Source organism: Oncorhynchus clarkii, chromosome 23 (genome assembly GCF_045791955.1).
Source record: "Oncorhynchus clarkii lewisi isolate Uvic-CL-2024 chromosome 23, UVic_Ocla_1.0, whole genome shotgun sequence".
Taxonomy (NCBI): domain Eukaryota; kingdom Metazoa; phylum Chordata; class Actinopteri; order Salmoniformes; family Salmonidae; genus Oncorhynchus; species Oncorhynchus clarkii.
The window spans coordinates 10,298,925-10,323,293 of record NC_092169.1 but is presented as its reverse complement, the minus strand read 5'-3'; the positions used below and the strand labels follow the sequence as shown (position 1 = coordinate 10,323,293).

The window sequence follows — 24,369 nt, the reverse complement described above, 5'->3', positions numbered from 1 at the left end:
ATGACTTGGGTGGCAGGAGTCTTTGACCATTTGTAATGCCTTCCTCTGACACCGCCTGGTAAAGAGGTCCTGGATGGCAGGGAGTTCGGCCCCAGTGATGAACTGGGCCGTACGCACTACCCTCTGCAGAGCCTTGCAGTCGGTTTTTGAGAAATTGCCATATGAAGTGGTGATGCAGCCAGACAAGATGCTCTCAATGGTGCAGCTGTAGACTTTTTGAGGATCTAAGGGCCCATGGCAATTTTTTTCAGTCTCCTGAGGTGTCCTCGGTGATCTGGACACCGAGGAACTTGAAGCTCTCGACCAGCTCTACTACAGCCCCATCGATGTGAATGGGGGCGTGTTCGGCCCTCTGTTTCCTATAGTCCACGATATACTCCTTTTTCTTGCCCACATTGAGGGAGAGGTTGTTGTCCTGGCACCACACTGCCAACCTCCTCCCTATAGGCGGTCTCATCGTTGTCGGTGATCAGGCCTACCACCGTTGTGTCGTCGGTAAACTTAATGTTGGTGTTGGAGTCAGAGTATGTGAGCAGAGATAAGCGGTCGGAAAGACATGCTTGCACACGTCCTTTCTAACCATTCTAACCGCTCAGCTAAAAACCGCTCCTCTCTCAAAAAGAAAACAAAACTGCCGCTCCAAATTAGCTCCATTCATTAAAATTACAATTTAACCAACACCCATCAATTTTTGTGACTAAGTTGACCTACCATTTGGTTTTGAAGTATTAAAACCAAACCATTTGGATTTGAATGAAAGGTATTTAAATAAACAGGAAAAGGTGACTCTATGGCTATATAATACAGCAAATATACACTAAATAGGTCAGGAGCCAGACAGGGAGCCTAAGAAGGATCGAAAATGTATTATTTAGGTTATATTATTTCAATTATTTCAAGGCTATAGCCTACAAAGAAATACATTGTGAAGCATTTGCGAGTGCGACACAGTAGACTGGCTGGGACATAAAGCGCTCAGCATTTAAACAACATTTTGTTGTGTTAAATCATTATAGTTTATAAATTGTGCATATAGGCTGCGACTTACTTAGAATGAAATACAAATTCAACAAAAAATCAGTCCAAAGTGCCTGTGAATTCATTTTTAGTAACATGAGTTTGGCCAGAGTACGGCTTCAGGCTCGTGATGGTGCCTGGAGAGCAGGCCAGCAGTAGAGAATACCCTCTCTGCGTTTGCAGAACCACCGGGGATGCTAAACACCCTTCGGGCCACTCTTGCCAGACTGGGCAGGGATGCCTAGTTGTTTATTTTTTGTTTTTCTTTTGTTTGGCCTAAAGATTTTTGGGAAAAATAACCCAATGGAAAGCTCCTTCAAAGAGGTAATATGCCAGGCCTATTGGGCCAAAATCAATGATGGCCTATGGTATAGATAATAGAACGAACATAAACAAAACTTTTAAGAGATAGGATACTTAGCTACAATGACACACTTAGCTATGTGGCTACCCACGGCCGTTCCTTTCTGTTAGCATGTGCACATAGTATGTACAGCATCATGCTTTCGGGATACTTGTCTTTTCAGATTCCACAATGATTCTTTAGCTGTAGACACTACATCACCACACTCCCACTCTTGGTCCTCCTCTTCTTTGTAAGTCACCTTTATTTTTCACCTGTGTGTTTTATCAGTTTCTTTATGAAAATATTTATCATACTAGATGACAGTAGCTAAAGCAGGGGGCTATAGCAGCACACAAGTAAGTTACAAATGCATGCTGGGAATGCCGCTGGCTCCCGGGTTAAGTGGGCATTGTGTCAAGAAGTAGCTTGGCTTGGTTGGGTTGTGTTTAGGAGGACGTACGGCCCTCGACCTTTGCCTCTCCTGAGTCTGTACAAGACTGTAAATACCAATTGGATACCACAAAATAAAAAAAAATTACCACGGGGTAAAAAAAAAATATTTTGCTATTCATTGACTACAGCTCAGCATTCAACACCATAGTACCCTCCAAGCTCATCATTAAGCTTGAGGCCCTGGGTCTCAACCCCGCCCTGTGCAATTGGGTCCTGGACTTTAATGGGCCGCCCCCAGGCTCACTGAGCCTCAACACTGGGGCCCCACAAGGGTGTATGCTCAGCCCCATCCTGTACTCCCTGTTCTGTACTCCCAATCATCAAGTTTGCAGACGACACAACAGTAGTAGGCTTGATCACCAACAATGATGAGACAGCCTATAGGGAGGAGGAGAGGGCCCTCGGAGTGTGGTCCATCCACACAGACAGGAGGCTGAAGACATTTGACTTGTCACCTAAAACCCTCACAAACTCTTACAGATGCACAATTGAGATTATCCTGTCGGGCTGTATTATTGCCTGATACGGCAACTGCACCGCCCACAACCGCAAGGCTCTCCAGAGGGTGGTGCGGTCTGAACAACACATCGCGGGCAATCTACCTGCCCTCCAGGACACCTACAGCACCCGATTTCACAGGAATGCCAAAAAGATCAAGGACAACAACCACCCGAGCCACTACCTGTTCACCCCTCTACCGTCCAGAAGGCGAGGTCAGTACAGGTGCATCAAAGCTGGGACCGAGAGACTGAAAAACAGCTTCTATCTCAAGGCCATGAGACTGTTTAACAGCCATCACTAACACAGAGACGCTGCTGCCTACATACAGACAATCATTGGCCACTTTAATAAATGGATCACTAGTCACTTTAATAATGGCACTTTAATAATGTTTACATATCTTGCATTACTCATCTCATATGTATTTATTGTATTTCATACCATCTATTGCATCTTGCCTATGCCACTCGGTCATTGCTCATCCATATATTTATATTTTCTTATTCCATTCCTTTACTTAGATGTGTGTATTAGGTAGTTGTTGTGGAATTGTTAGATTACTTATTAGATATTGCTTCACTGTCAGAACTAGAAGCACAAGCATTTTGCTACACTCACAATAACATCTGCTAACCATGTATGTGACCAATAAAATTTGATGATTACAGATGTGAGTGCTACATGGTATTAGTCATTGCAGCATGAAGCCTTAAGAGTTCTTGGGAACCGGAATGGTGGTGGTCATCGTAAAACGTGAGGGAATTACAGACTGGGACAAGGAGAGGTTGAAAATGACTGTGAATATGCCTGTCAACTGTTCTCCGCATGCTCTGAGAATGCACCCTGGAATACCATTGGGCCCCGCAGCCTTGCAGGTGTTGACCTGATTCACGACCTTACATTGTCCCTAGTATGAGTCATTTACTGTCAGCCTGGGTGTAAAAGGAGAGAGGTAATTGTCTCATGGAAGATCAGTTTACAGATGTAAGATTGTGGTGGATCTTGGGTATACAGTGGGGCAAAAAAGTATTTCGTCAGCTTCCAATTGTGCAAGTCCTCCCACTTAAAAAGATGAGAGAGGCCTGTAATTTTCATCATAGGTACACTTCAACTATGACAGACAAAATGAGAAAAAAAATCCAGAAAATCACATTGTAGGATTTTTAATGAATTTATTTGCAAATTGTGGTGGAAAATAAGTATACATATTTTTAACATAATTCATAAGGTTTACTCTTTCATAAAATGTTTTATAAAACATGGTTTGGATTAGAAAACAGCAATCCTCCAAAAAGTTAATATAGTCAAAATGTGGTCAAATCCTCATAAGAGATTCCTTTAGCTGCTCATACATATGCTGGTCCTATAGAGAGGGGACAATAAAGTGCATTTGTTTAAATCATTAAAAATCCTTATGATTTTCTCTCTCTCCCCCCAAAACCACGCCCCGTTATTCTGAGAGATGTCCTACTACGCTCCCATTGGCTAACTAGCGTTGTCTCACTCACAGACGATCAGTGCAGAGACAGTGACCTTCCAAGGTAAGGATGGAAAGTGTAATTTAACAATTAGCTGCCTACCGTAATGCAGGCCTAGTATCATCATCATGTTTGGTAACATTTGCAGATGTATTTATATTCAGAGTTTCAATGAGTTGTAAAAATGTCTCAAGATAATTCCCTCAACTGAAGGTCAGCTAAATTAACCTAGGCTACTTAACGTTACTAGATGTTGTTTTATTATCATTAGTAGTCTATTATCAGGTAAAAGCAAATGCTTATTATTCATAATTTCTCAAATATTGATTAGCTAATCATTCAGTCGAATACGCTATGCTACAGCCATAGAATCTGTCTTTGAGCGTTAACGGCTAGCTCAGTAAACTTGAAATACAAGGGCAAATGTTATTAATCAGTGACGAAAATTTCGAGCTACGTGATATTCACTTCCGTACTTGCAGAGTGCTCAAAGGGTTGTAGAACGCCCCTCTGAATAACGGGGAGTGGTTTTGGCTTAACTGCGTTGGGAAAAAGAAAGACGCGTCTACAGCGGGTGGTCCCTAAAACCACAGAGTATCCATTATATTGACCAGATAGTCTAGTGACCACTCCAACAATGAAAATAAATGTATTCAAAAATGGAAGGCAGTCGGAAGGAGGCAAGATCAGGTGGGACGATTCTAGCCAATGAGCGGTAGGTTCGCTTTTGAACAACAGGCACAACGGTTTCCATTAGTTACCACAGACAGAAATTCATTATCATAATTTTTTGTTAATGCTTTTTGGTTTTAATTTAATGTTAAGCATACGGGTAGCAGTGTGGTTAATGTTTGGTTAAAAATTACATTAAAAAAATATAAATGTAAAAAATAGGCGGTGTTTATAACTCTGGTAACCAGGTGGAACTCCGATAAAAACCCTTTATTTCTTGATGTCGCTAGGATGCCATGTGACCTACTTATATCAGTACACTTGTAACAACCTAATCATTGCGACACTTATATTCGATCAAATAAGCCATTCCATTTTATTTTTATAAATATTTTTTTCTACACTCATTGACCTCCATACAACAAAAATGAAAAAACACCACCTGCTGGAGAGCTCCCAGTTGTCCCTCTCGGCTAAAACACAGCGTGTAAATAAAAAGCACACAAATTCATTGTATGACCACAGGCTAGACCATGTTTACTTTGGGCTTAATTTACATCTGTATGGGCCTCCCGAATGGCGCAGTGGTCTAAGGCAGTGCTAGCTGTGCCACTAGAGATTCTGGGTTCAAGTCCAGGCGCACAATTGATCCAACGTCGTCTTGGTTAGTGGAGGGTTTGGCCGGCAGGGATGTCCTTGTCCTATCGCACACTAGTGACTCCTGTGGTGGGCCGGGTGCAGGGCACGCTGCCAGGTGTACGGTTGCCAGGCGTACGGTGTTTCCTCCGACACATTGGTGCGGCTGGCTTCCGGGTTAAGTGGGCAGTGCGGCTCGGTTGGGTTGTGTTTCGGAGTATGCCGCTTCTCCCGTGTCCGTATGAGAGTTGCAGCAATGAGACAAGACTACCAATTAGAAACCACGAAATTGGGGAGAAAATAGGGCAAAACATAAAGATGTACATCTGTATGCAAATAGGGATGGAAATAGTAATTACGGAACAGTTAGTTCCCCATAGTCCACAAACCCCCTGAGGCTGTGTGGGAATAATGTGATCATCCATTGTTAATGACCACATTTAGGAATGCTGATCCTAAGGATGACCGAGGCAACTCAACAAGCCATTACCAGAAACACACTCACTGGGGACATAATTACTTGTCTAATCGATTTGGATTCGAGGCGAGTCACTCACTGGATAAATGATGACAGTGCAGGAGATTTGACTGCTATGGTGTGTGGTCATCCATACCCCCTCCCAAAATGGCTGCTGTGCCATTTCTTCCCCTTGCATGTCTGTGCAGTCATTCATATGTCCATGTCCCAATGCATCTCACCTTTTTAGACACAGACCGGCCGTACTTTCTTGAAGGCGTCCTCAAAGTTCTGCTTGCTGACCCTGATGTCGGCCACAGGGCCGTTGGAGTAGCTATGACCTGAGGGGTTAATAAGTACAGACTCAGACGGAGAGGAAGTGGACTGGTGACCTTGAGGCTAATAGCGCAAATCCCTGGTGGAGGATACTGTACAATTGCTATGACCTTGGCTTATCTTGCCTTAGAAAGCATTGTAAACAGAAATCCAGCTTTCTAAATGGCAGACATGGGGAAATGCATGTGAGCAGTAAACCAAGTTTGCAGTGTTCCATAAAACAATAACAAGAGTAAAGAGGCAGAGAGGACCTAGATGTCTTTAGGCCAGTATTACCTGTGTAAGATGGGTTGGGTTGAGTCAGGAGGTAGGCTCTCAGAGCATTGACAGAGGCTTCCCTCACCAACGCAGACAGGTCTGCCCCACTGCATGGAACACAGACACACATTACACATACGCTGAAACACATCATATCCACTGTGTTATTATAGCCACTGTGTTGAGGAAGGCGGCGTGAACATCTCTAACAAAATCATCAGGGTGTTCAAAGGGAGTGGGTTTTATTTCTCCCGGTGGAGCAGACAGACAGGTTTAGATGCATTTTGCTCTCTCCTTCCTTCTGTGGGACACTCGCGCAAAGCAGTCACTGTGCATGTCACGGGCAATTTGTTCCAGACTCACGTCCTGCTCCAAATGATGTTTGCTTCCCCCCTATGCCAGACACAGTAATCACGAAACAACCCTTCTCCCAGCAACAAACATTATGAGAGGCTCATGGACCATTTACATCGTGAGCTTCCATCCATGGCATTCCACGTTACCCTGGTGATGGTGAGTAAGATGGCGTGTCGGTCTGATGGAGGTGGGAGGCCCACATACAGGGTCTTGTCCAGACGGCCTGGTCTCAGCACAGCAGGGTCAATAAATCTACAGGGACAGCGTCAATAATGGTGAATAACTTCAAGGATTTTGATTGTAGCTTCATACAAGTATACAAAACTGTACATGTGTCAATATAATCATACCCCAAAACACTGAATAATAATCTTTGTGAATATCCATGTCAGTGAGGGAGTGAAATTATGCCAGACGTCCTCCTGGTCTGTTGGTAGCCGCCATGATGAAGACCTGCCGCCTTGTCTCCAGTCCGTCCAGCTCAGTAAGCAGCTGGTTGACCACACGGACACTGGCTCCAGACTGAGGACACACCGCCACCATCACCCACATGTCAACAATACTATTCTCATCCACCTCCATTCACACGATGGTGACCATCAGATTGCGGATTATTGGCTCCTCTCACCGCATGCCCGGAGCGGCAGGGGCACAGTGAGTCAATCTCATCTCTCGCTCTCTCCGACCTACGGAGGGACAAGAGACACAACGATGTCCAGCTCATGTCGAAACGCACAGGTTGAATAAAAGAGACGCAAAAATGTCTTAGCTACATAATGCAAAGATAATAATTCAGGTCCCCAGGATCCTTTGTGTTTTACTTCACATTATATAAAGTCAGTGGGCATGAGTTAGGAATCTTACCTCCCAGTGTGAAAGGTATCTGATGTAATGCCAATTAAGGTTATTGATGTCTGTGACTACAGGTAACGGGAGCCCTCTCCAAGTAAATAATTCACAATACTTTTTTGGTGGCGGCAGGGTAGCCTAGTGGTTAGAGCGTTGGACTAGTAACCGGAAGGTTGTCAGCTCGGGGGTTTGAACTTGCAAGGTACAAATCTGTCGTTCTGCCCCTGAACAGGCACTTAACCTACTGTTCCTAGGCCGTCATTGAAAATAAGAATTTGTTCTTAACCGACTTGCCTAGTTAAATAAAGGTTAAATAAAGGTTAAGAAAAAGGCTGTTGGATCAATTAAGCCTGCTCTCTGTGAGAACGCTTTCGAGAGCTACGGCGATGCTATTGATTTCAGTGGGGCACTTCAGTTACAAATATACATTTCAGCAGATCTACCAACACAGAGGCAATATTACTGGACAGGGCAAAGGGTCACAGGGAAAAGAGTGACGTCGAGGCACTCCAGGAATCTGTATAGCTGAACGTCTCACCATGTTCAGCAACTCTGGCCCCTTGACAGAGATGAAGTTAAGTCCAGACTCATTGGCAACAGCCTGAAATAAGAGAAAATGGTATACTGTTTTAAATGATTAATTACTTAAAACAAGCCTTCAACATTCTACTTATTTTAGCAGCTGGCAAATGGTACCTTGGCCAGCAGGGTCTTTCCACAGCCTGGAGGCCCAGCTAGCAACACCCCTGCAGGAGCACTGAGCTTTGAACTGCTCAGGAGAACGCACAGGGGCCTATGGACACACACAAAGTTACACACACACTGCCCTTATTCATCTAAACAGCACACTACCACAGCATTCCTTCTGATGTCAACAACATTGAATGAATGCTGGCATGCTACCAGGACTATTTGCATTGTCCCCCCACCCCCATTTTTACGCTGCTGCTACTCTGTTTATTATCCATGCGTAGTCACTTTACCTCTACTTACATGTACACATTATCTCAATTACCTTGACTAACCTGTGCCCTCACACCAGTACACCCTGTATATAGCCTCGCTACTGTTATTTTATTGTTGCTACTTAATTATTTGTTATTTTTCTTATTTATTTTTTACTTCAGTTTATTTTAGTAAATACTTTTAACACTTATTTCTCTTAAAACTACATTGTTGGTTAAGGGTTTGTAAGTAAGCATTTCACTGTAAGGTCTACCACACCTGTTGTAGTCTCCGCATGTGACAAATAAAATTTGAAATACACCCTACCACAATCCAGTCTGAATCTGGTGTTTAGAGCTAGATAGATTTAAAAGGCCTGTCATACAATTTTTTATGTATGTATAACATTTACAATTAGGGACGAGATGATACTAGTACCACTATACTCGTTAGTATTGTAGCAAGCTGACAAAACACTAACTTCTTTAGGAAAACAGCCCTAATGTTAGAAACAAACACCATTATGTTGTCATCCAGAGTCAAATGTATTTTCCAAACAATACTTTAAATACAGCAGGTTTATAAAGAACCAATGAGTTCGGACAGCTTGTTTTAATTTTTGTCATGGAAAAAATATATAGATAATGGTATCGTCCCGGCCCCATTTACAATGTGCCAAATTGACTGACATCATGCAGTTGTTAAATGAACCCAAAGAGGACATATGGTTCCTTGTGTTGCTACTTATTCAAATCATAGCAGTTGAGTCAAACTACCATGTTGTTGGTGAGGAAGCCAATTATACATGGTTAAGTTCCCACTGTCAATCCCTATTGATCTAAATGACATGCTCATAACAGGTATTTTCCTTTGTTCTGATGACCTTCTAGGGTGGGGACAATTGCTGTATGGTGTTATACTTTTAGAGTAGATGGTTTAATGTTTCTTAAAGAGCTAACCACGATAGTTTGATATTGAACTTGACCAACTTAGAGACTACAAGAGCAAAGGAACTGGTCAATTATACTTTAAGGAGGAGGCAAGGAGTTTTTCCTGACCATGTGACCTGACCAGAAAAACTCCTGGCTCAAATTAAGTCTAAATCTTAATATGTTGGTGCGCAGTGGCTAACACTGAGCCCAACATATTAGATATTTTGTTTCAGGCCTATCGAGGCGATACCCACCAGGATGGCCATGGTGAGCTCTTCGCGGATGTCATGCAGGGCCCCCACATCCTTCCAGGTGACGTCTGGCACCGTGGCGAAGCCTTCACTCTTGGCAGAGGGCTGCACGCTGGCCAGTGAGCCCTGGAAGTCTGACATGAGGATGCACAGGCCAGCCATCTGTTCCTCAGACAGAGATTCACTGCTCTTCAGCAGAGACAGCAGGTGACACAGCTCCCCCTGGTGGTAAAGACAGAAGTGGAACATTTTCACACCACTGAATCTGGTGAACATTCCACCTTAATGGTCAGAGGGAATAGTAGATCCCATACTATGTACAGCATTCTGCCCTGGTGAAAAACACAACTAGTCTACGCTTAATGGAGTCAAATATATCACCCTGAAGATTGTCTCTGTGGCCAGAGGCTGCTGCTCATCTCTCGTGGTACGTTGATTAGGTCTGTCATCTCCTGATTTTCTGTGTCTGCTAAAGCCTGACAGCTCTCATCACCTGCTCCTTCCTGGACCTCTGGGCCCTTTTGGAGAGGACATGTGCCCTGAGGCCCTTCTGACTCTCCTCTCCCCTCTGCCTTGGGGACCAGCCCCTGGTTCTTGTCCTGCATCTCCAGCAGGACCCTGTCGACGGCGCTCATGGCGGCCTCGCGGCACAGCGCCATGAGTTCAGCTCCCACATACCCAGGGGTCAGGCGGGCCAGCTGCCGGTAGTCAAAGTCCTCAGGGTGCTTCAGCTTCTGACAAAGGGTCTTCAGAATTCTAAGAGCAGGAATCAACACATGGCGGGTGACTTACAGTTGCAACACCAGAGCTAGCAACCACATTCTTGTCAACATCACTATTATTATAGGAGACAAGCCCACTCACTTGAGACGAGCTGCTTCGTCAGATATCCCCATACAGATTTCTTTGTCAAAGCGTCCAGCCCGGAGCAGCGCTGGGTCCAGAGAGCCTGGCCGATTGGTGGCACCAATAACCATCACCTGGGCTGTGACAGCTAAAGAGTTCAGGTCTGGAGGAACATATCGATGAGTGAAGGGACGATGAACGTCAACCAAAAGTACCAGAGAACGTGAATTGATCCTCTCCCAAGCCTGCCAACAAAATATGTCATATTGATATTTTTATCATAAGTACTAAAAACTGAGATATTCCTATCAACAAACTGAAATGATGAAATCAACAAATGTATTCCACTAGCATCTCTCACCATCCATGCAAGTGAGCAGCTGAGAAACAATCCATCTCTCCATGTCCTTGGATGCCATCTCTCTTAGGAGTGATGGCATCAATCTCATCAATGAACAGGATGCATGGGGAGCTGGTCTGCAAGGGTAAAAGGACCAGAATTGTTAGTCTCAGCAAGCGGTCCTTAAAAAAAGCCACAGTTAGCTGTAAAATGAAATTTAAAAACCTGTGTAGCAGCTTGACAGTAAGGTCTCAGGAGTAGGGCTTTCCCCAACAACAACGAAACATCTTGCTTCCGAGAGTTGGAACTTTGAGACTCGAAATTGAGCTCAGGTGCATTCTGTTTCCATTAATCATCCTTGAGATGTTTCTACAACTTGGAGTCCACCTGTGGTAAATTCAATTGATTGGACATGATTTGGACATGATTTGGCACACACCTGTCTATATATAAGGTCTCACAGTTGACAGTGCATGTCAGAGCAAAAACCAAGCCATGAGGTTGAAGGAATTGTCCGTAGAGCACTGAGACAGGATTGTGTCAAGGCACAGATCTGGGGAAGGGTAACAAAAAACTGCAGCATTGAAGGTCCCCAAGAACACAATGGCCTCCGCCATTCTTAAAATGGAAGAAGTTTGGAACCACCAAACTCTTCCTAGAGCTGGCCTCCCAGCTAAGCTGCGCAATCGGGGGGGAAAGGGCCTTGGTCAGGGAGGTGACCAAGAACCCGATGGTCATTCTGACAGAGCTCCAGAGTTCCTCTGTGTAGATGGGAGAACCTTCCAGAAGGACAACCATCTCAGCAGCACTCCACCAATCAAGCCTTTACACTAGTGGCCAGACAGAAGCCACTCCTCAGTAAAAGGCATATGACAGCCTGCTTGGAGTTTGCCAAAGGCACCTAAAGACTCTCAGACCATGAGAAACAAGATTCTCTGGTCTGAAACCAATATTGAACTCTTTAGCCTGAATGGATCAAGGGAATGATGAACGGAGCAAAGTACAGAGAGATCCTTGATGAAAACATGCTCCAAAGCGCTCAGGACCTCAGACTGGGGTGACGGTTCCCCTTCCAACAGGACAAGGCAGGAGTGGTTTCGTGACAAGTCTCGATGTCCTTGAGATGCCCAGTCAGAGCCCGGACTTGAACCCAATCTAACATCTCTGGACACTTGAAAATAGCTGTGCAGTGACGATCTCCATCCAACCTGACAGAGCTTGAGAGGATCTGCAGAGAAGAATGGGAGAAACTCCCCAAATACAGGTGTGCCAAGCTTGTAGCGTCATACCCTAGAAGAGTCAAGGCTGTAATTGCTACCAGAGGTGCTTCAACAAAGTACTGAGTAAAGGGTCTGAATACTTATGTAAAATATATATTTTTTTAATATACATTTGCAAAAATGTCAACCTGTTTTTGCTTCATCATTATGGGGTATTGTGTGTAGACTGATAGGAAAAATTATGTAATGCATTTTGGAAAAGTCAAGGGGTCTGAATACTTTCCGGATACACTGTATATTTGCGACTGCTCGACCAAAAGCCTATCCACCAAACAATCGACTAAATGGTGTCAGCCCTACTTAGGAGTGACACTTACCACAGCTTCTGCTCAGACTCCCCTGACACCCCAGACACCAGCTCTGGCGCAGACACCTTCAGCAAGGGCAACTCCATTTCCTGGTAACGCAGAGGGAATTAATAAGTCACCTAGAAACCACTATATTATTTGTAGATTTTTCCAGGAAATGTGTAAAAGTGCTACCAAAAAACAGGTTTTGCACAGTAGTGAGAAAAAAATTAAATCAACATTCAGACCAAGGTTATTATAGTAAACAAAAAAAGAATTAAAACAAAATAATGAACAAACCCGTTTGAAAAACTAAAACTATTACACTTGACTACAAAACTAACTAAAATCCATCATGAATTATGTTAAATTAGATTTTTTCTAAACTTCAGCCAAAAACCTAAGCTTTTTGAAGATTGTCTAGTTACTGAATCTGGCAGGTAAAATGTGTCTGGGAGATGGCAATGTTTCAAATAGGCCTAGCTTGTGCATCCCTATTACTAGCGATCACTAGATAACAGAAAGACAAAAAAAGGTCTGTAGGTTGCCTACTAGATTCTGCCTTTTCTACTAAAGTTAAAAAGCAGTGGATTGGTGTAAACATGGGCGAAAGAGTTTTGCTCTGTAACAAAGTTAAGAACGTACCATAAGCTCACGCCACAGCTAGCTTGTAATGTTGCCGATGGAGCTATCGATTAGGTATTTTTCGATAGCTCAAACGGTTGGTACGTTGTCAAGATAATCAAATTGTCACATGAGTCTAATACAACTGTTGTAGACTTTACCGTAAAATGCTTGCTTACGAGCCCTTCCCAACAATGCAGAGTTTAAAATAGTAACAAGAGGAATAAATAAAATACACAATGGAGCTACGAGTACCAGCACCAGATCAATGGGGATCAAAGGGGTACGAGGTAGGTATTTGAGGTAGATATGTACATGAAGGGAGGGTAAAGTGACTAGGCATCAGGATAGATAATAATATGAGTGAAATAAATAACTGAGTAGCAGCACACTGACGTCCATTTATTTCACTGGTGCCATGACCCAAATCGGCTGTTGGGCTCAGCTCAACGGCTGGGGTCGCTCGCTGTGTAGTGAGTTTAAAAGAAGTGAATGTAACGGAGTTAAGAATGTACCGTAGGCGCACTGCACAGCTAGCTTGAAATGTCGCCGATGAGCTATTGAATTAAGATATTTTTCGATAGCTCAAACGGTTGGTATGTTGTCAAGTAGGACGGTCACGTGTGTCTACGAGCAGAGGACCACTGGTTTGAGCCCAGTATGGTGACAGGGAAAGAAGCTATACTGTTAGCAGCACAGGACCCGTTTTACTTCCACCATATTTTTTTACATCAGTCTCTCTCTCACAGACTATTCCTTTAAAATCCACGTCACATTGAGATGGGTTTAAAATTATAAAATCAAGCCTATAACCTGACCCGTCACCTTGTATTACTGCAACCAGTTGCGAAGTGACATCCCCAAAAAATGATTCAACACAAATGACTAGCGTAGCCTCCCATGCCTGCTTTCTATCCCTAACACTAAATAATATAAAAACGAAATATAAATATTTTTATACAACTTAAACTAAATAAAAACTAGCAAACCAGGTCTGAAAACTAACAAACAAAACTGCAAGTAAAAATCCCAAATTTAACAGAAATAAAAAATAACTATGATAATGGCAGGTAGCCAAGCGGATAGGAGCGTTGGGCCAGTAACTGAAAGGTTGCTGGCTCAAATCCCTGAGCCAACTAGGTGAAACATCTGAAATAACCTTGATCCAGAATCACACCAACCACAGGCTGGGCCAGGAGGGTCTTTCCACAGCCAGGGGGCCATGGAGCAGAAACTCCCGTGGAGGGACAACCCCCAGCTGCTTGTACACCTCTGGGTGACGCATATGGATCAGCAGCTTGCACACCTCCTACAGTTACAAAGAGCCAGACAGGAATTCAATCTACAAGCCATTATGGTTCAGCGCCTGGGTCATCATGTTCAGTAGAATACAATGTAGCAAAATGCTTTGAAATGGGAAATGAATACGAGCATTCTTATTGGACAAGTTCAGGTATCATCTCTACTGCGTCAAAACACAACCCTGGATACATCTAAATGAGCTTCCACAGCTAAGCAAACAAAACACTAAAATAAAGATGTCAATGTAACAAGTGTACCGCCAATGTGTCTTCATTGCCGCCAACATCTTCAAACTTTAATGTAGAATACTGTAGCTCAATGGATTTTGTCATCGCTAGAACAATCAGAGGACAACTTATAGTTTATAAAACACACACCATTCTGACTTCAAGTGATAATGTAAAATGTCTTGACATGTTCAACTGTTTGCTGTATATTGTTTGTATCCTTGACTGACTACAATGTTAGACTTCTTAAACATCAGCAAAGTAAGGTGGGAAGCAGCCTTTACCTTTCTTGTTAATGATACTGGCCTCTGTCGCCAGCATTTTGCTTTGAAACTCCCGCTTTCTGATGTTTCGATTTTTTTTTTAATTGGCCTTTTTTAAATTTCTTCTCAGGCTCGAGCATTGAGACATTTGTCTGCTTCTGGTGAAGTCAATAGAAGCATTCAAATTGTTATAGCAAATTGTGAGACAAAGAGACATGTAGCAATCCACAACTGATGAAAGACAGCATAGGAAGCTGTAAGACATTCATTTCCTGCAGGACTGGCTGCCTCCTCTTTGCACAGGTCAATGAGGATGCTGTCCTGCTCCGGGCCTCTGCCCTTGTTTTTGAACCACCCCCCTGCAGACACCTTGGTGCCAACAACTATGAGGGGTGGACTGAGCCTGGGCAGGGCTGTCTGATGCAGACTGTTCCCTCTTGGGAGAAGTCCCACTCTCTGGGTTACCCTTCTTGTACAGGGACATTAGGGAGCTATTCATGAGGTTGATGGGCTGGTCAGGCAAGGGATAATCAGAAGGAAAAACAAGTTTAGTCTATTAGCATATCATCTTGAAGCTCTTTGCCATTTATTATATTACATGGTAATAAGCAACAGCTAATGATGGTACACCTGACAAATTAATTCTATGGGAAGAGGTAGTAGAGGATTATGTACCAGTTGTTCGGGAAGGTCCTCATGTCATCCGAGTTACTGCTGCCATCACTGTAAAAGACCAGAATATGAACAGTTTAGTCACGCCACTCACCTTACCCAGCATCCTTCTGACTGTGTTTGGCTCTCTTGGCTAAGTGCTTGTTCTCCAGATCTGTCATTCCAGATTCATCGCATATCACTCCATGGACTAGAAGGGAAAAGGAAGCGAGAATAACAATATCTGGTTTTCTCTCGGAGAGACAGGCTAACATACTTTCACCAAAAGGCAAGAGAACATTGTGATCGTCAGTGGCATTATTAAACTATCAAAAATGGCTTCCGAAGTCAAATAATAGATTGATTATCTGTATGAAGAAAAGGTTTTTGCTGACCTTTTTCCACCTGAATCCTGAATGCAGTCTTGTTTCGCCTGCCATAGTCCATTCTGAGGGTACAATATTATTTTATTATTTATTTTATTTAACCTTTATTTATGTGCATAAACCCTGAAGGTGTTCAGAAAGGCAAAGCTGTGGAAAGAGTACAGGGGGAAATTATGACAAACCTCACCTGTGGAGTCTCTGAAGGTCTTCTGCCATTGAAGAAATGTCAACATATTGTCCGCTCTGGTTACTCAAATACCAGCAAACAAAATTGAACAGATTCCAAAACAGTAACAAACCATTATTACTGTTAATTTTGTAGCTAGCTGTTACCGTGGATAGCTAGTCAAAATTGTCTTTACCTGCTCAACTTTCTGATTGAGTCGGTTGTCTACTCTGCCGAAGCCACCTTCATTGTGTCCTGCCACATTTGATAACTGCATTAGTGAAGCGTTATTACACGTAAGCTAGCTAATGCAAACTCGCCACATTCCGTACAAATGTGCACAACCGCAACATTCAAACGAGGCTACAAAGAAAACTAATGGGACTGTAGCGACTGTGTTGACGTCAAAATCGGGGGTGTGAACTAGGTTTCTATTCAAGCATTGATCGACATGGTAATGGCTCTATAGTATTGGAGAAAAGTTGATAAAACTGACCCTCCGTTAGAACTGTTTGGGCATAATGACCATCGTTATGTTTGGAGGAAAAAGGCGGAGGCTTCCAAGCCGAAGAACACCATCCCAACCGTGAAGCACGGGGGTGGCAGCATCATGTTGTGGGGGTGCTTTGCAGCAGGAAGGACTGGTGCACTTCACAAAATAGATGGCATCATGAGGTGGGAAAATTATGTGGATAAATTGAAGCAACATCTCAAGACATCAGTCAGGAAGTTAAAGCTTGGTCGCAAATGGGTCTTCCAAATTGACAATGACCCCAGGCATACTTCCAAAGTTGTGGCAAAATGGCTTAAGGATAACAAAGTCAAGGTAATGGAGTGGCCATTACAAAGCCCTGACCTCAATCCTATAGAAAATTTGTGGGTAGAACTGAAAAAGTGTGCGCGAGCATGGAGGCCTACAAACCTGACTCAGTTACACCAGCTCTGTCAGGTGGAATGGGCCAAAATTCACCCAACTTATTCTGGGAAGCTTGTGGAAGGCTACCCAAAACATTTGACCCAAGTTAAACAATTTAAAGGCAATGCTATCAAATACGAATTGAGTGTATGTAAACTTCTGACCCACTGGGAATGTGATGAAAGAAATAAAAGCTGAAATAAATCATTCTCTCTACTATTATGCTGACATTTCACATTCTTAAAATAAAGTGGTGATCCTAACTGACCTAAGACAGGGAATTTTTACTTGGATTAAATGACAGGAATTGTGAAAAACTGAGTTTAAATGTATTTGGCTAACGTGTATGTAAAATTCCGACTTCAACTGTATTTTTTGTATTTTTTTTATAGCTGCTAGTTAAATAAAGGTTAAAAAAAGTACTTGCCATGCTAATCTCATTCCACCGATGGGTTGCTGCGTGGCTCTCAGCAGTGGTCATGTCTTCAAAGAACTCCTCACACTTCTGGCAGTAGAACCTGATGACAGGAATTAAAAAGCTAGACCCTGAAAAATATAGTAGTGAAAAGGCATTTAAGAGTCATTCTATTTGCAAGTAATGATAGAATCAACAAATAATGCTTAAATTATGTAGACAGAAAAGATGGGTCTATAATGAATAATAATGTACCATCCTGCTTTAGAAATTCCTCCAGTTTCTTCACAAGAGTCTCTTTCCTTTTAATTTGGTCCTGTCTCGATCTCCTCTGACTCGCATGGTCATCTTTGCTCTAGAAAGTCCTATTTCATCAGAATATTAAAATGCAGTTTTTTACAGTTTACACATCACAACATACTGTACACAACATACAGTACCAGTCAAAAGTTTGGACACACCTAAGGGCTTTTCTTTATTTGTACATCAAAACTATGAAATAACACATGGAATTGTGTTAACCAAATCAAAATATATTTTATATTTCAGATTCTTGAAAGTAGACACCCTTTGTGTTGATGGGAGCTTTGCACACTCTTGGAATTCTCTCAATCAGCTTCATGAGGTAGGCAAATGGAATGCATTTCAATTAACAGGTGTGCCTTGTTAAAAGTTCATTTGTGGAATTTATTTTCTTCTTAATGCGTTTGAGCCAATCAGTTGTGTTGTGACAAGGTAGGGGTGGTAAACAGAAGATAGCCTTATTTGGTAAAAGACCAAGTCCATATAATGACAAGATGAGAAATGACAGTCCATCATTACTTTAAGACATGAAGTTCAGTCAACCCGGAAAATTTCAAGAACTTTCAAAGTTTCTTCAAATGCAGTTGCAAAAACTCTCAAGCACTATGATGAAACTGGCTCTCATGAGGACCACCACAGGAAAGGATGGCCCAGAGTTACCTCTGCTGCAGAGGACAAGTTCATTAGAGTTAACTGCACCTCAGATTGCAGCCCAATTAAATGCTTCGGAGAGTTCATGTAACAGACATCGAAAATAACTGTTCAGAGGAGACTGTGTGAATCAGGCATTCATGGTCGAATTGCTGCAAAGAAACCACTACTAAAGGACACCAATAAGAAGAGGAGACTTGCTTGGGCCAAGAAACACGAGCAATGGACATTAGACCAGTGGAAATCTGTCCTTTGGTCTGATGTGTCCAAATTTGAGATTTTTGGTTCCAACCGCTGTGTCTTTGTGAGATGCAGATTAGGTGAAGGGAATATCTCTGCATGTGTGGCTCGCATCGTGAAGCATGGAGGAGGTGGTGTACTGGTGCTTTCCTGGTGACACTGTCGGGGGATTTATTTTGAATTCAAGGCACACTTAACCAGCTTGGTTACCACAGCATTCTGCAGCGATACGCCATCCCATCTCATTTGCGCTTAGTGGGACTATCATTTGTTTTTCAACAAGACAAGGACCCAAAACTCACCTCCAGGCTGTGTAAGGGCAATTGACCAAGGAGAGTGATGGATCAGATGACCTGGTCTCCACAATCACCAACCTCAACCTAATTGAGATGGTTTGGGATGAGTTGGACAGCAGAGTGAAGGAAAAGCAGCCAACAAGTGCTCAGCGTATGTGGGAACTCCTTCAAGACTGTTGGAAAAGCATTCCTCATGAAACTGGTTGAGAGAATGCCAAGAGTGTGCAAAGCTGTCATCAAGCCAAAGGGTCGCTACTTTGAAGGATCTGAAATATAAAATATATTTGATTTGTTTAACACTTTTTTGGTTACTACATGATGCCATGTGTTATTTCATAGTGTTGATGTCTTCACTTTTATTCTACTATGTACAAATAAATAAAAACCCTGGAATTATTGTTGTATCCAAACTTTTGACTGATACTGTACATCAGGAGTAATTATCATCAGCAATAATTAGTTTTATCTCAGAGAAAAGAGTGTGATTGGAATGATACTGCCAGGTAAATTACCTTTTGTTTGCCTGAAATCCTCTGGGAATGGTTGCTATCATGTGGATCACTCTCGGCACTTTTCTCCCTTGTTGCTAAGAAAGCAAGTGAAATGCAATTAGTCAGGTAAGTAATATAGATTCACATGTTTCCTGTAAGAGTGAATGTGTTGTATATAGACTGCTCTCACCTTTAATAATGGACTATAAAGACTCCAGTGCTTGTCGTATTGGTGCTGTTCCAAGTGCTGGCGAGGCCAGTCTGGGCTCCTGTGATTCCCCAGCTACAAGAGGAAGAGGCAGCATTGGTGCTGGTAACGCCAGTTTCTCCTCCTGCTTCTGCTCCGGTATCTTCCCATCCTTCTGCTCTGGCATCTTCCCATCCGTCTGCTGCTGCAGCTTGATCATCAACTTACTGATCTCTGAGATTCAGCCCAATGGTTTTCAGCATGGTCTTGATCTTCTCACACTCCTTCACAGTGGGGGCAGGTTTCACATCAGGAGCAGGGACAGGCTGTACCCTCGATTCAGGCCTCACATTGAACTGGACCAGTGGAAGAGGCAACTTGAAGTCCTGGATTTCACCATGGTTCCCGAACAGAGGCATGCTTTGATCGTAAGGAGGGCCTGCCGGTGAGACCTCTGCATAGCTTTGCTGGGTAATGGTTGTGGACTGTGCAAAAGGTAGGGTGGCAGGGCGTTGTTTTGCCTGGTTATCCTCATTCCCATAAAGAAAGTCCTCCTCATCCTCAACCTCCTCCGGTTTCTGAACAGGCAATACCTCCCTAGTGTCCTGCAGCCAGAAGAAATCACAGCCCACTCTCTCGTGGGAGAGGAGATTGCTGTCAGTTTCCTGCTGTCTCATCTGGGAAACTTCCTGTCCACTGACTGGATTAGGCCCATCTGGAACTTGAAGAAATTCCTGTCTTCTGGCCAACCTGGAATACTGCTGCTCTGGATTTCTCTGCTGAAGTTATTGGCCTATGGAACAAATAGAAAAGACAATGAGTTTTATTGTGAGAATTTATTTTACATTTGTTAGATTGCCTAGCCTTCTTCACTGCAGATATAATTGATAGTTTTGCAGCAAAATGGATCTCACAAGGTCTGTAGAACATTCATTAACTTACCATACCCCATGATGACACGTCGTTCTCATACTATACCTGGATTGTGAGAATGGCATTCTTGATGGAAGGCATACTGTCCTCCAGTTTGAGGCACTGGAGCAGGTCATTGTAAGCGGAGGCGTGACTACTGATGCTGCTGCCGCTACAGCTCCGACTGGGGCTCCTTTTGTCCCTGTGGTCTGGGTGATGTTCCATTCAGCCCTGACTCTTTCCACGGCTGCGACTCCTACTCCTTGCTCTGCTTTTGCTCCTTGTCTGACTTTTCCCTCAGCTTCGGCTGCTACTACGAGCCTTGCTTTTGCTTCTGACCTGGCTCTTTCCACGACTGTGACTCCTGCTCCGTGGTCTGCTTTTGCTTCTTGCCTGGCTTTTTCTTCGGGTAAGACTTCTGCTGCGCGGACGGCACTTGCTTCTCACCTTGCTCTTTGCTCGGCTCTTGCTCCTGCTTTCCTTTGCTGGACTACGAGATTTTCTCAGCAGACTTTGCCTCTCATAGCCCCGGTCTTCTGGTACACCTGGTGCCTTGACTGCCTTCCCTGCGTCCGACAGGTTGAGTCCTTTGAGGAAGTCAGGGACTGGCTTATTGGCTGCAAGGCATCTGAGGAATTCTTCACCAGCCGTCAAGTTCTCACTGATATACAAGTAAAAGCTGTTTAGATTCCTGTCCATTGCAAGCAGCTACAATTGAATGAGGTTGTGAACTAGGGGGCGATTCCATGTCAGCGTAGGTGGAAAATATTTTTGGTATCTCAGATTGTTCTGACAATTCTCACATATAAATTATGTTTGACATGCTTTTTACATTTGTATCTTTCCAGATCCCCTTTTTTCCTTTAACGAGTCCAAAGACAAGGATATACTGCTCTCCCGGGAACAGGCCCAAATCCCTGTCATTTGCGTGACGAAAAGATAGAGGAAAAGAGGACGCAGATCGGGTTGCCTTCCGGGAATCTGTAGGCGAGTAAGTAAACTTCCACTGCCATCCGTCCTACTTGCTAACATGCAATCATTGGAAAATAACATTGATGACCTACGATTACTCTACAAACGGGACATTAAGAACTGTAATATCTTATGTTTCACTGAGTCGTGGCTGAACGACGACACGGATAATATAGAGCTGGCGGGATTTTCCATGTACCAGCAGAACAGAGAAGCTACGCCTGGTAAGACGAGGGGTGGGGGTGTGTGTCTTTTTGTCAATAACAGCTGGTGCACAATGTCTAATATTAAAGAAGTCTCTAGGTATTGCTCACCTGAGGTAGAGTACCTTATGATAAGCTGTAGACTATATTCGTAGCTGTCTATTTACCACCATAGACCGATGCTGGAAATTAGTTTTACCAAATGTTCACCAGCATGTTACATGTGCAACCAGAGATAATAAAACTCTAGACCACCTTTACTCCACACACATACAGTGGGGCAAAAAAGTATTTAGTCAGCCACCAATTGTGCAAGTTCTCCCACTTAAAAAGATGAGAGGTCTGTAATTTTGATCATAGGTACACTTCAACTATGACAGACAAAATGAGAAAAAAAAATCCAGAAAATCACATTGTAGGATTTTTAATGAATTTATTTGCAAATTATGGTGGAAAATAAGTATTTGGTCACCTACAAACAAGCAAGATTTCTGGCTCTCACAGACCTGTAACTTCTTCTTTAAGAGGCTCCTCTGTCCTCCACTCGTTACCTGTATTAATGGCACCTGTTTGAACTTGTTATCAGTATAAAAGACACCAGTCCACAACCTCAAACAGTCACACTCCAAACTCCACCATGGCCAAGACCAAAGAGCTGTCAAAGGACACCAGAAACAAAATTGTAGGCCTGCACCAGGCTGGGAAGACTGAATCTGCAATAGGTAAGCAGTTTGGTTTGAATAAATCAACTGTGGGAGCAATTATTAGGAAATGGAAGACATACAAGACCACTGATAATCTCCCTCGATCTGGGGCTTCATGCAAGATCTCACCCCGTGGGGTCAAAATGATCATAAGAACGGTGAGCAAAAATCCCAGAACCACACGGGGGGACCTAGTGAATGACCTGCAGAGAGCTGGGACCAAAGTAACAAAGCCTACCATCAGTAACACACTACGCCGCCAGGGACTCAAATCCTGCAGTGCCAGACGTGTCCCCCTGCTTAAGCCAGTACATGTCCAGGCCCGTCTGAAGTTTGCTAGAGAGCATTTGGATGATCCAGAAGAAGATTGAGAGAATGTCATATGGTCAGATGAAACCAAAATATAACTTTTTGGTAAAAACTCAACTCGTCGTGTTTGGAGGACAAAGAATGCTGAGTTGCATCTAATGAACACCATACCTACTGTGAAGCATGGGGGTGGAAACATCATGCTTTGGGGCTGTTTTTCTGCAAAGGGACCAGGACGACTGATCAGTGTAAAGGAAAGAATGAATGGGGCCATGTATCGTGAGATTTTGAGTGAAAACCTCCTTCCATCAGCAAGGGCATTGAAGATGAAACGTGGCTGGGTCTTTCAGCATGACAATGATCCCAAACACACCGCCCGGGCAACAAAGGAGTGGCTTCGTAAGAAGCATTTCAAGGTCCTGGAGTGGCCTAGCCAGTCTCCAGATCTCAACCCCATAGAAAATCTTTGGTGGGAGTTGAAAGTCCATGTTGCCCAGCAACAGCCCCAAAACATCACTGCTCTAGATGAGATCTGCATGGAGGAATGGGCCAAAATACCAGCAACAGTGTGTGAAAACCTTGTGAAGACTTACAGAAAACGTTTGAGCTCTGTCATTGCCAACAAAGGGTATATAACAAAGTATTGAGATAAACTTTTGTTATTGACCAAATACTTATTTTCCACCATAATTTGCAAATAAATTCATTAAAAATCCTACAATGTGATTTTCTGGATTTTTTTTCTCATTTTGTCTGTCATAGTTGAAGTGTACCTATGATGAAAATTACAGTCCTCCTACAGTCTCATCTTTTTAAGTGGGAGAACTTGCACAATTGGTGGCTGACTAAATACTTTTGTGCCCCACTGTAGATGCATACAAGCTCTCCACCGCCCTCCATTTGGAAAATCTGACCATAATTATAGCCTCCAGGTTCCTGCTTACAAGCAAAAACTAAAGCAGGAAGTACCAGTGACTCGCTCAATACGAAAGTCGTCAGATGACACAGATGCTACGCTACAGGACTGTTTTGCTAGCACAGACTGGAATATGTTCCGGGAATCATCCAATGGCATTGAGAAGTATACCACCTCAGTCATCGGCTTCATCAATAAGTGCATAGACGACGTCGTCCCCACAGTAACCGTACGTACATATCCCAACCAGAAGCCATGGATTACAGGCAACATCCACATCGAGCTAAAGGCTAGAGATGGCAATTTCAAGGAGTAGAACACTTATAAGAAATCCCACTATGCCCTTGGACAAACCATCAAACAAGCAAAGTGTCATTACAGGATTAAGACTGAATCCTACTACACCAGCTCTGACGCTCGTCGGATGTGGCAGGGCTCAAACTATTACGGACTATAAAGGGAAACCCAGACGCGAGCTGCCCAGTGACGCGAGCCTACCATATGAGCTAAATGCCTTTTATGCTCGCTTCGAGGCAAGCAACACTGAAGCATGCACGAGAGCACCAGCTGTTCTGAATGACTGTGTGATAACGCCCTCGGTGGCCGATGTGAGAAAGACCTTTAAACAGGTCAACTTTCGCAAAGCCACAGGGCCAGATGGATTACCAGGACGTGTACTCAAAGCATGCGCAACCAACTGGGAAGTGTCTTCACTGACATTTTCAACCTCTCCCTGACTCAGTCTGTAATACCTACATGTTTCAAGCAGACCATCATAGTCCCTGTGACCAAGGAAGCGAAGGTAACCTGTCTAAATGATTACCGCCCCATAGCACTCACTTCGGTAGCCATGATGTGCTTTGAAAGGCTGGTCATGGCTCACATCACCAGCATCCTCCCGGATACCCTAGACCCACTCTAATTCGCATACCGCCCCAACAGATGCACAGATGATGCAATCACAATCGCACTCCACACTGCCCTTTCCTACCTG

General features: G+C 43.5%; 1 pseudogene; it reads right to left on the bottom strand.

Annotated features, from left to right (window-relative positions):
* Window positions 1-3,632: 3,632 nt before the first annotated feature.
* Window positions 3,633-20,970, bottom strand: LOC139382001 (nuclear valosin-containing protein-like; annotated as a pseudogene).
* Window positions 20,971-24,369: the final 3,399 nt, after the last annotated feature.